This window comes from Giraffa tippelskirchi, chromosome 11 (assembly GCF_054371585.1).
Source record: "Giraffa tippelskirchi isolate mGirTip1 chromosome 11, T2T-mGirTip1v1.2.pri, whole genome shotgun sequence".
Taxonomy (NCBI): domain Eukaryota; kingdom Metazoa; phylum Chordata; class Mammalia; order Artiodactyla; family Giraffidae; genus Giraffa; species Giraffa tippelskirchi.
Window position 1 is genome coordinate 3,040,326 of NC_137285.1, and position 12,440 is coordinate 3,052,765.

At 47.8% G+C, this 12,440-nt stretch overlaps 1 long non-coding RNA gene across 2 annotated transcripts; it reads left to right on the forward strand.

Annotated features, from left to right (window-relative positions):
* Window positions 1-302: 302 nt before the first annotated feature.
* On the forward strand, window positions 303-11,836 carry LOC145526549 (uncharacterized). Of its 2 annotated transcripts, none has more exons than XR_014068983.1 (2): window positions 303-416; window positions 1,740-5,049. It is a non-coding gene; the product is annotated as an uncharacterized LOC145526549 (long non-coding RNA). The 2 variants fall into 2 exon arrangements; XR_014068984.1 differs by lacking the exon at window positions 1,740-5,049 and adding an exon at window positions 6,400-11,836 and having other exon boundaries at window positions 306-416.
* Window positions 11,837-12,440: the final 604 nt, after the last annotated feature.

The window sequence follows — 12,440 nt, forward strand, 5'->3', positions numbered from 1 at the left end:
CATCAGCCTTCCTTCTCCTTCCTCATTGACTGAGCCCTGATTTTGTCTGGAGTGGCACTGTGTCCCAGGCGATGAATCATATGCTAGTCCTGACAACTCTGTTCTCCTTTGCTTTCCCAAACTCTCCTGCAGTCAAGGATGATCTGGTGACTGCAAATTTCTTGACACCTTTCTTTTCAAAAAGAAAAAGCTCACTCCCTCTCCTTGAATATATGCTGGACTTCCTGACTCATTTCAGAGAGTGACTTCCAAGGCTAGGTCACAAAAACCATTGTTGCCCTGCTCTCTTTGATGACTCACTCTGGGGGCAGTTAGCTGCCGTGTTGTGAGAATACTCAACAGCCCTGTGGAGAGTCTCATGCGGGAAGAACCAAGTCCTTCCACCAACAGCCAGCACCAACATGCCAGGCTCATGGGTGAGTGGCTCCAGCCCCAGTCAAGCCTTCACGTGATTACAGTGTGGGCCAATATTTTGACTGCATCATGAGCCAGGGAGATACTCGTATTAATCATAGTTTTAATTTTCTATGTTTTATGATGTTTTAATATCTTTGGGAACTTTGGTGTCTGGGAAGAGACTACCCCTCCCAAGCCCAGCTCATTCCTAGAGACGGTAAACAGCTTGTCAGTGAGCCCACCTTTGATGTACAAACCAGCCAACTCTGAGTCCATACCCCCAACTACCTCCTTATCTAACTGTCACATACCAAACCAATATTTCCTGTGCTGTAAGTCAACCCAGGGCCAGGCACTGGACAACTAGGGACAGACTCTACACCCCCAAAGCCCACTGGAATTATTCAAGCTAGCCAGTCCTGTTTACTCTGCCCTGCTTTGCCCTTTCCGCAGAAACCCCAATAAAGACTGTGCTCTTGAGCTTCTCTTCCCTTTGTGCCTCCTGACCGACACTGCTGCTTTCACCTGAGCCCTTCATGGCACACTGTACCTTCTGTTTCTAGGGGCACTATAAGTAACGTTAAACTTTTCTTTCAATGGTATTGACTTCCCTATGTTGGCACACAGTTACCTTTATAAACTGAGTCAGGCACAGATCACTCCTGAGAGATCCTTATCTAGAACCACCCCACTAAGCCATTCCTGGATACTTGACTCACAGAAACTTCTAGAGATGGTAGATGTTTACTGCAGCAGCTAGGTTTTGGGTAATTTGTTTTACAGCAGTGGATTACTAATGCAAATGGTCATGTGACCTAGTTCTGGCTAATGAGACGTAAGAGAAAACATGCTGAGAGGCTTCTAGGAAGCTTCCCTGATAAAAGAATCAGAAGGAAGAGAAGAACTCAGGGGAATGGTTACAAGGATGATGGTTACAGAAGTGATAGCCATCCTGGGACCATGAGGTTCTGAAACATAACAATGAAGGAGTGAAAAAGGAAGAATCCATGTCTTTTTTGACATCATTAAGCTGCTGGAACAACTCTGTGGTCTCCTGCATCCAGATTTGTAGACCAACAAACAATAGATATTAGAGTAGGAAATGGCAACCCACTCCAGTATTCTTGCCTGGAATAGACTGTGGGCAGAGGAGCCTGGCGGGCTACAGACCATGGAGTCCCAAAGAGTTGGATATGACTTAGTGACCGAGCACAAACAATAAATACTTTTGTAGTTTGAGCCACTGTGTCCTACAACTTGCAGCTTAATGCATCTCTAACTGATAGAATGTGATGCCCAATAGCATCTCACTTAATGGGAGTAACTTTATTCAATGACTTCAGTATCTAGAATCTGAAATGGAGCGATAAGGACATCTGAGCACCAAAACCAGCATCACAATGTCTACACCAAGCACCTTACTCTTAGGTAAGCTTTCCAAGCCTTCACTCATAGCCTTTTTACTTTTCATACAGTAATAACAAGCTTTTCTTTTCCTTTTTTTTTTGGCTGCACCACATGCATATGGATCTTTTCTTAGTTCCCTAACCAGAGATCAAACCCGTGCCCCCTGCAGTGGAACGATGGACTCTTAACCATCAAGCCACCAGGGAAATCCCCCTAACAAGCCTTTCCAGGGCATCTTCCCAGGCCATAGCTTGGAAATCAAATTCAATTCCATAATCAATCATCTGCTACATGCAAAGCACTGCAGGAGTCACCATGTATGCACAGATGAGTTTCAAGCTGGAAAGCAACATGATTCAAACTTGAGCTGCAATGTAGAGATTGCAGCAAGCCTGGAAAAAAGAAAAGAGAACATTTTCTAGCGGAGTGTCAATTTATTAAGGAAGCATATATTTAAAATTATTTCCCATGGAAAATTCCATCTACAGGGCAAATCGCTCTAACTCTTCGTATTTGTTGCTAATACTGGTTTCCAAAATACTTGTCTGTTTTGACTTTCTGAACCCCGTTAAAGTTTTTGGAAATGAAATAATGTGCCAGGCCTGAGTTCTGAGGAACTGCAGCAGTTCTAAGCTATGCCAAAGCATGATTATTCTTCCTCTAGACCACATAGAATCTAAAGCCTGGGGGAGGAAAAGGAACAGCTCAGAGTGACCCAGTAAACTAGGGGCAGAGTGAGGACTAGAACCCAGGACTGGGTACTTTCCCTTTCTCTGGGCAGTGAGGAAGGCAATGCTGATTCCCTCAGACCACTCAAACATTTCCTCTCTGGAGGAGCAGAGCCTTGACCCAGTGCTGCAAGCTCCCCCGGGGTCAGGAAGCTCTGCCTCCCCAGGATTTCCTGTGAGTGGGAAAGAAACAGGATGAGCAGATAAATCCTCTGAGGCTTGTTTGCAAGTGCATGGGGACTTCTCCTTGGTGAATCTGCAGCAGCCCTGGCCAAGTGGAGCAACCCATTGATGTGTTTTGTTTCTCAAAGTAATAAAAAAAGGATGACCTGCACCATGAAGCGCAAGGCTGGACATGGTAGGGAGAGGAGCATGGGGCATTGTCCCTGCCTTGAGAGCAGCCTTGGTGTGCGTTTTCCCAGACATGGACTCTAAGACAAGCATTTAAGAGCAAGTAACCTATCTTGTTGGTAATTCCAGGGCATCCTTGTAGGCGAAGGAAGGGGAGGTAGCTAGTAAAGGGAACATTATCCAGGCAGTTGCTGTGATGGGAAACCAGAGCTCAGGAACTCTCAGAGACAGGGTAGAGGAGCCTCACTTAGCCCAACGCAGGGGCGAGGGAGCTGGGATACCCATCCTTTGCTGATTGAGGTCTGAGGTGTGGGGGTGGAGAGTGGGGTGAGTGAGGAGGGTAGGCGCCAACTCTCCGGGCACTTCCGGCTTGCCTCGTGCAGACCCCCCCCCAAACGCTCCTGGGTCCAGAACAATGCCCTTCCCCAAAAGCAGCCTTTGTTGAATCCCGCGACTGTCAGGGGGATATGGGTGGTGTCTGCTCCGGGGTCTGAACACTAATTGGTTTTACACTCACAGGAAAAGACAGACACAGGCCCAGGAGACCGGCTTCCCCATCCCTGTGTGAGGACGTGGAGGGTGTGTACGTACAAGAATGGGGGCTTTTGCCTGTCCAGGCCCCCGTCACCACTTTCTTCTCGTGCTGGGGAACCCACCGCCACACAGTCACCTGGTCTGCCTGAACATCCACGTCTTCCTCGTCTACCCTCAGTGAGACCACATTTCCCAGCCTCCCTTGCGGTTAGGAGGGGTCATGTGACTAATTCCAGCCAATGAAATGTGAGCAGAAGGGGCACGCATCTCTTACAGACGTAGGCCGCTGAAACCTTCTAGGTTCTCTTGTGATTCTCTTTCCCTCTCAAGGCGACCTGGGAGGCCACATGACGTGGGTGGCGGGCTATCTTCCGTGGTCCTGGGAGGAAGATGGCATCACACAAATCACTGTACAAATCACTGTTGCTAGTTAGCTCTAAGAAGGAGAGAGTTTAGGTGCCGTGGGCACTGTGGTGATCCAGGCCGAGGACACTGCATGGGCAAAGGCCCCGAAGCAGGAAGAAGGAAGCCAAAGCGAGCCTGTGTGTCTAAAAGGAATGAGCAAGCGAGAGTGGCTTAAGAAGAAGATGGCTTAAGGTACAAGAGTGGCTTATATCATGATCCTTATACAAGATGCACGGGTTTGGGGGAACAATTTATTGGGCATGGCACAGACACCTCCTTGGCAGCCTCCTCACTCTCCCTGGGGGCAGAGCACCAGTTAAAGAATCCAGATTGTCAGGGACTTCCCTGGTGGTCCAGTGGCTGAGATTCTGTGCTCCCAATGCAGAGTGCTGGGATTCCATCCCTCCTCAGGGAACTAGATCCCACAAACCACAAGTAAGAGTTCGCATATCACAACTAAAGATCCCTCACGCTGCATTTTCAATGAAAACTGAAGATCTCGGATGTGGCAACTAAGACCCAGTGTGGCCAAATAAACAAAATAATTAAAAATATTTTTTTTAAAAAAGGAAACCAGATTATCCAAGAGGGGTCGAACCTAGAAACTCAGAATCTAGGTGTATGTGTGGTTTGGATGGTCATGGGGTTCACAGAGCCCCGTGTCTGGAGTCCCCTGTCCCAGAGTCTGTGCCCCCTGCTTGGTCTGCAGTGGGGGAGGGGCTTTCCTGTCACCTCAGAAGACTGTTTGTGGGTCACAGGGCCCGAATTTGGTGAGTCTTGAAATCAGCTGGCCCGGGCCCTCTGGTGAGCCGGGTCTCTCTTATCATATCTAGAGAGATGACTCCAATATCAACGATGTAGGCTTTTCTTATGGGCTAGCCTGGGAACCTCACCACATTATTTGGTTAAACCTCGAGTAAGGACAGACTTAATAATGAACTGTTGGGCCGGCGCTACTTGCTTGACCTCCGGGGCTGTCTTTTGCCTGCCGCACCCTCTCCCCCAGAGCAGCGTCCTCTCGGGAAATGCAGCTGACCAGGCTGCATCCGTGGGAAGGCCTGGCCCTGCTGAGGCTGCAGGAAATGACCCTTTTAGCAGCCACGAGCTGTGATCCAGAGGACAATGACAGGGGGACGGAAGCCTGTTTGTCCCAGCTAGCTTGTCCCTTTGGGTGTGCGCCAGCTGCTGGAAACACAATCCTGAAGATTCAGTGGGAAAAAAAAAGAAACATTTTTAAGAGAAATAACAGATCCTCCTATGGGCTTTAGCCAACTTCAGAGGCGCTGAGGGGTTTTGTTTTCTTTATTGGTGTGCGTATGAGTGTGTGCTTTTAAAACATAAACAAGACGTAATCAAAGAATCTAAGGTTTGGAAGGTCAGCTGTCCCACCCAAGCAGCAGGCCCCGGTGGCATCTGTCTTCATGCGGCTGGGCCTCGCCTCTCCACACGGCTGTTAATCTCGTCACTTGGCTCTGGCCACTGTCTCCACCCCATCTCCACTTACCACCTAGAATCCAGAGAGTTCTTCTCAAACCCAAATCAGGTCAACGCCTCTTGGGCTCTGCAGACTGGCCCTGTCTCTCCACTTATCACCTGTAATGCCACCTCCTCCAAGGGGCTTCTGGGCCACTGTCTATGAAACAGCATCTCTCAACGGTGCTCTCTCGTAGCACCCATCACACTGAACCCCATTCAGAATGCTCTGGCTTGTTTACACGTGCCAGGCACATAGCAGGCACTCAATTAATGTGTGCTAATTGACTGAATGTTTTTCAGTGGTTGTCGCATTCACATCAGAGTTGGCTGAGAGAAGCCTGATTTTACCGTATTTCAACTAACATTATTGAGTACAAATTGTGTTCCGGGACTGGAAGGCAAATCGATCAGGAATTCCACTCATTCATTCATTTGTTCAGGAGCTTCCCCGGTGGCTCAGCGGTAAAAGAATCTGCCTGCCAAGCAGGAGACATGCGTTCCATCTCCAGGTTGGGAAGATCCCCTGGAGAAGGAAGTACCAGTTCCAGTATTCTTGCCTGGGAAATCCCACGGAAAGAGGAACCTGATGGGCTACAATCCATGGGGTCGCAAAGAGTAGGACATGACTGAGTGGCTAAACAATAACAACAAATGCATTTGTTCACTTGGAGGGGAGAGCCCTGAGTGAATAGTGATTCGGTCGAGGGGTGCAGAAAACTTCACAGAAGAGGGCATGTGAGGTGGGCTTTCCATCAAAAGGAAAGGCAGGTGGGGTGGGGGAGGTTGTCTAACTAGAAGGAAGTGCAGAGGTTTGGAAGCTGATAGTGAATGTGTTTGGAAAAGGAAGAGAACCGTGGAGTGTGGAATTTAATTTATTCCCACTCTCGACGCCCAGGAAAGGCTGGGACCTGGTTTTCATCTAGGGCAGCAGGGGAGGACACTCCACCTTGTTTAAACAATAAAGAGAAGGATGTGTGTGGCTGAGGTGAGAGACAAAGCTGTTCTGTGACCGTGGAGGCCTTGAATGCTGTGCTAAGTAGTCTGACTTGTCATTCATAGGCAACAGAATCTAATAAAAATAATCTGTTTTTTCTTGGTGCAGGGCTCTTGAGATCTTAGTTCCCTGACCAGGGATTGAATCGGAACCCTCGGCTGTGAGAGTGTGGAGTCCTAACCACTGTACCACCAGGGAATACCTCTAAAAATAATCACTTTGGGAAGTCTGTTTTAAGAGCCTAGATGTCATCGGCTCCTGAACTGCAGTTCTCTATCAATGAGGACAACCTCAGGATACTTCTAGAAAATATAGTGGCCCCATCCTGGAAGAGTCTGATTCTCTGTAAGTCAGAATTGGGGCTTGATCCCTCTAATTTTCACTTTTTCGCTATGTTCTCATCATTCTCGGGGTGTGGTGACTGGTGAGGCTCAGAGAGGTAAAGGCATTTGTCTAAGGTTACCCAGCCAGACAAGGGCAAAAGGGGCATTTTGAACCAGGTCCTCCACTTTGTATCTGCAGCCTCCTCCGGACGAGCTCCTTTCTCCAGTTTTATTTTCCCCTGAATGCAAGAATCTGGGCCATGGCTGGGTCCGCCTGCCCTGTGCTCCCTGTCTCTCCCGGCTCCCAGCCTCAAAGGTCAGGTATCTCCCAGCTTCCCACAGGCATGTCCATTTATGGCTCTGTTGTTCCAAAATGTGGCCAAATTTATAAACTCCCCTTTCCCGGAGCCATGAAGCAATTTGTACGCAGAGTGCAGTGCGGGGGCAGAGCTGGGAGCTCCATCCGAAGCCTGGACTTCAGCCCGGGGCCCGGGCCCAGTGAGCTATGGCGTTGGACGCGACCCAGACCCTTCCTGGGCCTCAGTTTCTCCACCGACAGAGCAAAGGAACTGGACTAGACCACTCCATAAACCCTGAGTCTAGACACTTCCCAACTTACTGTTTACAGATGCCAAATCCTAAATCCCTGGGCCCGATTATTGTAAGTTGGAGAAGGAAATGGCAACCCACTCCAGTATTCTTGCCTGGAGAATCCCAGGGACGGGGGAGCCTGGTGGGCTGCCGTCTATGGGGTCGCACAGAGTCGGACATGACTGAAGCGACTTAGCAGCAGCAGATTATTGTGAAAGGAGGTGTTGGAGGATGGACTGCATGCAGTCTCTGGCTTCTCTCCTTTGCATTGCTTTCTTTCTTTCTTTTTCCTGCTTGATTTCTTTTTTTCTTTTTTTTTGGGCTGCACGTGGGATCTTTAGTTCTCCCACCAGGAATCAAACCTGAGACCCTGTGTTGGAAGCACAGAGTCCTAACTGCTGGGCCGCTAGGGAAGTCCCTATAATACATTGTCTTTTGCATCTGACTTTTTCTTCTTAGCATAACTGTTTGGAGGTTCATCCATATTGGAGAGTATATCGTCTTTTTTTTTTTTTTGGCTACTCTTCCATTGTATAGATACTTTGCATTGTATAGACATTTTGCTTACCATTTACCAGCTGATGGACAGTTGGAATGTTTCCAATTTGGGGCTATTGGGAATAACATTGCTATAAATGTTTGCACCCAAGTCTTTGTGTGGGCGTGTGTTCTCATGTCTCTTGGGCGGACATGATATTCCCAGCCTTTTAAAGCGCTGTGGTGTCCTCCATTGGCGGGACACATTCTGATGTTATCACCAGTCCCCTATCTGTGGAGACTTAGGATGTTTCCAAGCTCACAAACCTTGCTGCTCTGAGCTGCTGCTTGCACCCATCTTTGGGCACGTGTGCAAGGAGGGAGAGCTGAGTCAGAGAGTGTGTATAGTTTACATTTGTACAAATCTCTGCCCCCGACTCCCCGTGATAATCTTGCCTTCTTTTCAAACGAACAGGAAATGATGAAAGAGAGAGAGAATCTACTGTAAAGATATCACCCTCCCCACCCCAACCACTGAGCTTGAGGGACTGGATAAGGAGAAAAAAAGCTGCTTCTGGAGAAAAGTCCCCAGGACAGGGCAGTCCCAGGATGGCTGAAGCCAGGAAGGAGGCAGAGGCTTGTATAGGGACTAGAACCCTTCCCCCTAAACTTCTCCTTTGCAGGGCAGGTAGGTAAAGAGCTCTCAGTTGCTGAGGGTATGCAAACAGAGACTGGCCAGCCATATGGCAGGGCCTATAAAGAAATTTTCAAAATCTGATGGGGGTGGGGTGGGGCGGGTACTTCCCTGGTGGCTCAGTGGTTAAGAATCCACTTTCCAATGCAGGGGACATGGGTTGAGTCCCTGGTCAGGGAACTAAGACCCCACATACCACGGGACAACTAAGCCTGTGCGCTTCAACCAGATAAGCCAGCGAGCTACAGCGACTGAGCCCACATTCTCTAGAGCTCGTGCGCCACAAGAAAAGCTCGCTCACCACAATGAGAAGCCCTAGTGTTGCAATTAGAGAAAGCCCACAAGCCGCAAGGAAGACCCAGTGCAGCCAAAAAAAAAAAAAAAAAACTGATAAGGAACTGGGCTGCATGGCTTCTAAGACAGCCGTGTGGCTGAGGGGCTAAGAATGTGGTGGATTTTGCTAGTAAGGACCTTTGGTTTAAACCCCAGCTCTGCTGTTTCCTAGCTCTGTGATGCTGAGTGCCTCCAGCGTAAATTCAGTGCCTCCAGCCTCAGTTCTCTTAGCTGTAAAATGGGGATATGATTCCATCTCCCATAGTCAGTGGGGCGATGTCAGTGATGTCATGTGGGTGGGGCTCAATTTTGGGACCTATGATTATGACTCTCTTGATCCCGTGATCATGGGCTAATCTGCCTCAGGATCTGGGCATTGGAGGACAGTGATGTGTGCCCAGTAGCCTCCAGAGAAGGAATGCCCTCAACAACCCTCACAGCCTGTATTTACATCTAGGCCCTCCCTATTCCAGCCTTGTGACCTTGGGCAAGGATGTAATCTGTAACTCAATGTCCTCATCTGTAAAACAGTAACAATACCGACCTCATAGGGCTGTTGGGCAGGGAGAATAGGTTAAAACTTCATGTGACAGAAAATCCCAAAATAACAGTGGCTTACCCAAGAACTGTTTCTGTCACCTCTAGAGATAAGCAGGCGAGAAATCCAGGGCTGGTGTGACAGCTCCGTGGAGTAGTTAGGGATCTAGTTACCAGCTCTTCCAACCTTAGTATATGGCTCTAATCCTCACAATCCAACAGAGCAGCCAGGGATCCAGCTGTCACATCTGTATTCAAAAAGGAACATGGAGGAAGAGGGGGCAAAAGGGCAAAGAATATGAACCAGTCCTTGAAGGTTTCCCCCACTGTCTCCAGACAGTTCCACTTACGACTCATTGACCAGAACTTTGTCAAGTAGCTACACTAGTGGTAAGGGAGAGGGGAACAGACATAGGATAGACAGGGAACAGCTTTGTTTCCTCCAGCACTCAGGAAACCATTATTCCAACTCCTGTTACCATAGATTTATCTTGCCTGGTCTAGAACTTTATACAAATGTCATCACACAGAACATTCTCTTGTATCTGGCTTATTTCATTCCACATTATGTTATGAACTCTTGAATTTATTTTTTTTTAAATCTCCCTCCATCCAGAAGGAGACATTCATCAACATTTGGTCTTTCATTAATTTCTTCCATCACTGAGTCACTCATTCAACAGATATTTCTTGACCCCTTACTCTGTGGGGAGGGCTGGCCAAACACAATCATTCATGGCAAAGACTGATGAACTCTGAGTCTCCCAGGATGTTCTCTGACTCCAAACTCTTTTGGCTCCAAATTATGATGGAGACAGCCTTCCTCTGAACTCCTCCAGTATCGAGGAGAATCCTCAGTAGGCAGAGGCCCCATAGGCTATGTGGCTAGGAGTTGGAACTCTGGCATCCTGAGATGGGCACTTAGTAGGTGCTTAATAAACAGCAGCTGCAACTGTTTCCTTGGCACTGGCACAGGAACCTTGTAAGGAGCAGAGCCCTCCTCTTTTCTAAGCCTTCACTGGCCTAGTAAGGTAGGTACCGTTACGTTTTACCGATGAGAAAATGCTCAGAGAGGTGAAGTAACTCCCCTGAGGTGGAATAGCTGGTGAGTGGCTGAGCCGGGATTCAAACCGAGGTCTGTTGAGTGTGAAGTCTGAGCTTCTCTGCTCTGGGCAATCAGCTCACGTTTCCCTGTCCTTCCTTTGAGGCTTGACTCACTTGAGGGAGAGCCCAGAGCTGTCGTGGACAAAGGCTGCACACATTTTACTTTGCCATTTCTTGTTATCTTTCTCCCACTTGGGGGTCAACCCAGGGTGCTTTCTTGGCTCCAAAGCCAGGCTTGTCTGTTTCTGCTTAAAATCATATTGAAGGCGGGTAGGAGGGCATAACTTGCCGGCAGTTCCCCCTGCCCGTATCCAACACCTTGATCCTGGGTGCTAATCTAGTGGTTTCACAGCCATTTTCCCCACCCTCCATCTTGCTTCCTGGCGACTATCCACCTCGGGGCCCTACGGAGCTCTGCTTCTAAGCTTCTACGAAGTGGCCCCAAGTGGCTGCATTTTCTTCAGTGACATTTTTCTAAGTGATGGGCATGAGATTACACATCTTGGTCGGTTGTTCCCAGTGTCCTGACTGACCCAGCCTGTTCCCGTGAGTGAATGAGCCTTTCATCCTAACTGCTGGCTTTTAAAGGGCCCTTGCATCTGTTTTTCCGACCACAGAAAACCTATTAGAGAGGGGGAAAAAATGTCAAATAAATAGTTAAGTTTTCTCCATGGGAGCAAATTTTCCAGGGAAGAAAATATGTCAATCTTGTGATATAACTGAGTGGCTCTCAAAAAATATGTTTTCAGCATGAACCCTTTTGCAGAGGCCGCTTAAGTTGAAGTTCAATGTCCAAATGGTAGAGGTGGAGCTGCTGGGATAGGAGGAGTGGAGAGACAGCGGCATGGCTCCCTTCTAATTCCCTAGACACCCACATCCCTCTAAACTTGCCTTTGGGTGTGGAACCCAGTTTGAGAACCTCTGAGACGCAGGAGTCGGAACCTTGGGCCCGAGCCCTGGGGTCCCCCTTTACCAGCCTGTGATTTGTGTGAGGGAGTGGGTTTCCCTGGACTCAGTTTTCCCATCTGGGAAATGGCACAGTTGTACTAAATATTTCCTAACCTTTCCAGTTCTAAAATTCTGTGTGACTGGGGAAAATTTAGTCTGAAGTGCTGAACTGCTGGAATATAGACTTTTTGAAAAAAGAAACAGAGTTCTCTTGTTTGAGGAGCTCGAGTAACAAACCAACTGCTGTAAAAGCGCTTTCCAAGGAGAGGTGCTGTGGGCCTCCTTTCAGTAAATGACCATTTACTTCATTATTTGAAAGTAGGAGGACTTCCCTGGTGGTCCAGTGGCTAAGACTCCGTGCTCCAAATGCAGGAGGTCTTGGGTTTGATCCCTGGTCAGGGAACTAGACCCCAGTGCTGAGACTAAAAAATTCCACATGCAGCAACAAAGATGGAAGATGCTTCAGGCTGTAACTAAGACCCGGCACAGCCAAAAAAGTGAAATAAATAAATATATATATGGATACATTTTAAAAGACCATCTGAAAGAGAGGCTATTATATTTTTTAAAAAAGAAAGTAAAGTTGAACCATTATGCACCTTAAAATTATATAGTGCTGAATGTCAGCATATCTCAATAAAACTAGGGGGGAAATGGGAATAACATTAAAATGCAAAAAAAAAATACTATTCAAGAAATATCACTCCCATAAATCAATCCAAAAAAAAAAGTCCCTAATGTATTATCTTATCCAGCATGTGGAACACTCTAAGGAAAAAAAAAAGTAGGCTAAAGATGTCCCCTGCTCTCCCATCTGTGTAATTAATTTGTCAGTAACCCTTCCCTCATGCTCGGTATATGTAATGTAGTAAGTAGAAAAAGTATTTAGCAATGAAAAGTCAAAGTGAGCATTAATATAGACAGTTACTAAACATTAATGCTAGTGGTAAAGAACTTGCTTGCCAATGCAGGAGACTTACGAGATGCAGGTTCGATGCCTGGGTTGGAAAGATGCCCTGGAGGAGGGCATGGCAACCCACTCCAGTATTCTTACCTGGGGAATCCCATGGACAGAGGAGCCTGGTGGGCTCTAGTCCGTGGGGTCACAAAGAGTCAGACATAGCTGAAGAGACTTAGCACGC